The sequence below is a fragment of the Vicia villosa genome, linkage group LG7 (assembly GCF_029867415.1).
Source record: "Vicia villosa cultivar HV-30 ecotype Madison, WI linkage group LG7, Vvil1.0, whole genome shotgun sequence".
Classification (NCBI taxonomy): Eukaryota; Viridiplantae; Streptophyta; class Magnoliopsida; order Fabales; family Fabaceae; genus Vicia; species Vicia villosa.
The window spans coordinates 105,586,976-105,591,748 of NC_081186.1; the positions used below are offsets into that span (position 1 = coordinate 105,586,976).

Consider the following 4,773-nt stretch of genomic DNA (forward strand, 5'->3'; position numbering starts at 1 on the left):
CAATAGAAATTTTCTCCATTCAGATGATGAAGAGGTAAAACGATAATAGGTTCCTTTTGTCGAAGATCATGGAAGAACTGAAAGGATAGAACTTTATTCTCATTTTATAAATAGATAAATAGGAGGAAATGATACAATGCATAATGATTTGAATGGTGAGGAAATCCAAAGTTCAACAAGTAACTTCATAGAAACTCCCACTTAATGTTGTTAAAAGCCTTTTTCAATGGTTTATATTCATTCTCACATTCTCATATAAATATGGCATTCTCATATGATATGCCCTCTCTCTCTCTCTCTCCCCCTCTCTCTCTCTCTCTATATATATATATATCTCTATATATATGTATATATATAATATCTTATGAGAATGTGAGAATTAATTATCAACTATTAAATTTAAATGGAGGCACATATACGCTTCCTCAATAATAATAATAATAATATTAATACAATCAATTAGCCCGTCTAGCTCAGTTGGTAGAGCGCAAGGCTCTTAACCTTGTGGTCGTGGGTTCGAGCCCCACGGTGGGCGTTTGTTTTATTTGTTTTACATTCTTCTCATATATTTGATTTTTTTAGGCATTCTTCTATTATTATTTTTATGATTTTTCTTTATTTAAAATGATATATATTTATTTTTAATTATTATTATTATTATTTATGTATCGGTGATCCAAGTTAAAACATTTTAAAATATATTTTTAGAACCCTCAAAGGTGATTAATTTTATTTTGTATTATAAATAAATGTATATTAATAATAAAAGAAAATTACAAGCTTGGGGCTAAAGTCTAGCACAACTAAAAGAACATGGAGAAAAAGATAATCGATAAATAAAACACAAAAATTATGAAAATGATGTGAAGGTAACCCAAAACAATCCCTACAACTGTACTCACTAAGAAAGGAAATAAATTGTCCTCAAATAAACCTCAAAATGGTATGTCTTTGGTTAGTTAACTTACGACTATTTATTTCTTTAAACTTGTGAAAATATAAAACATTTAACTTAATTTCTTTTACAATTTCCCGTCTATTTATGAGGGTACATATCATTATGTCCTCATTTTTTATGCATTTTCATATATTCAATTATATCCTCATCAACGTCGGCGTCTAAAAGTGGAAGAACCACCGTCAGACACTAACATTTGCTGAAAACGCCTAAATCTATCCCTTTGTTCATCCTAACCGCGTGCATTCTAGTAAAAAATAGAAGCTAAAACTTGCAAAAACAATGAAAAGGGAAGAAATTACGTGAAGGTTGTACGGTGGTCGGGCAATTTCAAACAACGGAAGACGGCGGTAGACAACGACGCGAGGAGGGTGCATGTAGAGAAAACTAAGAAGAGAGAGAAGCGAAAGTGAAAATGAACACTACTCCCTCCTATTTATAAGAAGCTCCAAAAACGCGTTCATGAGAGCACCAGCTCTCTCTCTCTCTCTCTCTCTCTCGCTTTCTCTCTCTCTCGTCTCTCTGCAAAGTATGAGAAGTGCAAGTTGTGTGTTTCACAACATAACACCAAACACAACAGCAATAACTCTTTCTATTCTTCCCTTTTTTTAAGGTTTTTTTATTCGGATTTGTTAATGTTATTTTATTATATTATTATTATTATTAATATTATTATTGTTACCGTCGAAAAAATATATATTGTTTTTTTATTTAATTGAGATAAATAAATTGGTGTTGCTTTGCAATTGCAAGTTGGAATTCAACTCACATCCACCTGCATCAGATTCCCGGTCTTTTTATTTTTCACTTTTTCAAAATTAAAGATTAGTTTATCACTTTCTTTTTTATTTTAGGGAAACCACTTACTCCAAAAATGAGAATTCTAAAAATTAAAATAAAATCATGGAGAATTCAATTTTAGAGATTTTGTTATACATTAATTAAAAATAGAAAAATATTGAATACATAAGAGAGAAAATTTAAAATATATATGTATATAGTATTTGTCGGGTTTTGTAAAATTTACAATTGATTTAACTTATTAATATAAAATTGTATAAAGAGGTTATTTTTTATATTCTTAAATCACAATTTCAAAGATAAAAATGAGAGAAAATTTAATAAAAAATTATAAATTAGTAAAAATAATTAAAAATTTGTATACAAGAAACAATTATTAAACATATACATTTTATACATGTGAGTTTTTTACGCGCCGCTGGAAACAATTTTTTGTTCATTTACAATTATGTTAGAAATTAGGGTTTTATATATTAGTAAAAATTAGTAAAAATAATTAAAAGTTTGTATAAAACCATAATATTTATTAATAAAGCTATATAAATTTCATTTCATATTAATTGAGTCAAAGGAAAAACTTTGCATTGATTGAGTAAAAAAAAAAGTTTGCATTAAAGAATAGGTATACATTGTATTAAAAAAACCAGGCATATAAAGAACATGAATACATTGTATTAAAAAATTAAATGTATATTGTATTTTGAATTAAAATATAAATATAAAAGTTAAATATATTTTTTTCCTTATATATATTTCGGGAGTTCATTTTGATTCCTTAACTTTCAAAAAGACCAACTTAATCACTTAATTCTTCAAGCATTGCACATTTGTCCTTTTTGTTAGTTTTGTTGGTCAAAGTCAATAATATTTGTCACGTAATGTCTACTTGGCGCTTAACTCAGGGATTTCATCTAAATCTATGTAAGAGAGGATCTTTCTAAAGTCATTAGAATTTAGGAAGCTTACCCAAATCTATGCACGAGGAATTAACAAAGAGGATTCCATATTCTGAGAAGATATAAGGCATGACATGCGGCTAAACCCCTGAAAATGCATTTTCGTAGTAAGACCTGGGAAGTTTATGGGATACTACCTCATAGAGAAAGGGATTTGGGTTAAACCAGACAAATGTTAGGTGGTGGTCAACATGAAGGCTTCAAGAACTAAAAAGAGCATTTGAAAATTGTATAGAATAATGATATATTTATCTTGGTTTATCTCCAAGTTTGTTCACCATGCGTTGGCGTTTTACAAATTACTAAGGAAAGAACCCATGTTTGAATAGGCATTAAATTCTGAAGCTACATTTACCAAACTCAAAGAAGTGTTATCATGGACACCCGTATTAGCACAACCTAGTAATGGAAGACAATTGGCATCTACCTCTCACGAAGTGGCAGGGGAAGTTTTGCTTTGTGAAACATACATTACCCAAAAACCTGTTTATTCAATCAAAAAAGTATTACAAGGTTTGGAAGTGCGATACTAGAAGGTGGAGGAAATTGATTTGCCCTTGTAACAACGATAAAAAAGTTGATGCATTATTTCCTTGTGAAGCCCATTATGGTAACTTGGTAAGAATTAGATATCCTACTAGACAAGTACTTTTCAAACTGGACTTAGCAGGAAGAATGAAAAAGTGGCATGTAGAACTCTCTAAATTTGACATTTCATACAAACCAAGGAAAGGGCTAAAAGCTAAGTACTAGTCAATTTCATCGTTGAAACTACAAGAATCAAGCCATAAGCATCACTCAAATGGATAATATTCATGGATGGACCATCCAACATTAAGACGAGTGGTTCCCAAGTCTTATCGGAAAATGACCTCGACCTTCGAGTGGAGGTTGTAACACCCCTTTTCTAAACCTCAAATATTATAAACATTCAAAGAGTAAAATACAATGCATAAACAAAAGGGTGTCACATGTTGTTTCCATAGCGATGAAAACCCAAAACAAAACATACAAACATGCACCTGATCAATTCATAACACAAATTGAAAACTTCGTGTTTCATTAATTATGCATAATGCACGCGGAATAATAATCCTCAAATAATTTCAATGAATACATGTCATACTATATTCATCTACCAATTCAAATTAACATAATCAACATATGCTATATGAACTCCAACAACTAGGCAACATAGCCTTCAACATAACATATCCAAAATATCATGTCAAAACACAATAAAGATAATAAATATCCAAACATCTAAAAACATGAATTCAAACCGCCCAGTGTTACATGATCAGAGCATTTGAATCACTACCTAAAGCAAAATGAAATAACTGATAAGCTCCTCGGCTAAATCCTCGTGCAAACACGCAACTCGTCAGAACCTGCGCGATGTCACCATGAACATCATTCAAACAGAAGGAAGAGAATTCACATCATAATGAATACATAATATATGAACAATGAATATAGCATACAATAGCATTATCATTCATCACTCTTCATAATTTGAGCAAGTTCTACAATTATTGCACATAATACAAATACCAATACCACACAAGCAAAACACATTCATTCAATTAATCACATAACACATAATGCGACTCGACCAAAGCCCACCGCTCCTGATTAAAACCAGAGCCACACTTCCGATCCGGACAAGACCAAAGCCCTCAAAATATGAATATTTAGTTCATCGCTTCCGAATCCACAAAAGGAACAAAGTCACACCTCTATTTCCACACAAGGATCAAAGCTAACCGGAGTTCCAACTCCCCATGAATGCATGTGCAACAATATTCACAACATCTGCAATTAAGATTATCACAGAGCCTTAATTATCCAAGCATATCACATAATTCGCACAACTCAAATTATTCACCAAATTGTTGCACAATACTCATCAATCATTAAACAAACATACACTTAGCATTTAATGATCATTTATAACATATAGCACACAGTCAATTCATGTTATTCACTCCATTAACAAATTCACATCATACATATACCAAAACACAAGTATCAGGTATCGATTCATTTTTTATTCAA

At 30.9% G+C, this 4,773-nt stretch overlaps 1 non-coding gene across 1 annotated transcript; it reads left to right on the forward strand.

Annotated features, from left to right (window-relative positions):
* The first annotated feature begins 462 nt into the window (after nucleotides 1-462).
* Nucleotides 463-535, forward strand: TRNAK-CUU (transfer RNA lysine (anticodon CUU)). The gene has a single exon. It is a non-coding gene; the product is annotated as a tRNA-Lys (tRNA).
* The last annotated feature ends 4,238 nt before the right edge of the window (nucleotides 536-4,773 follow it).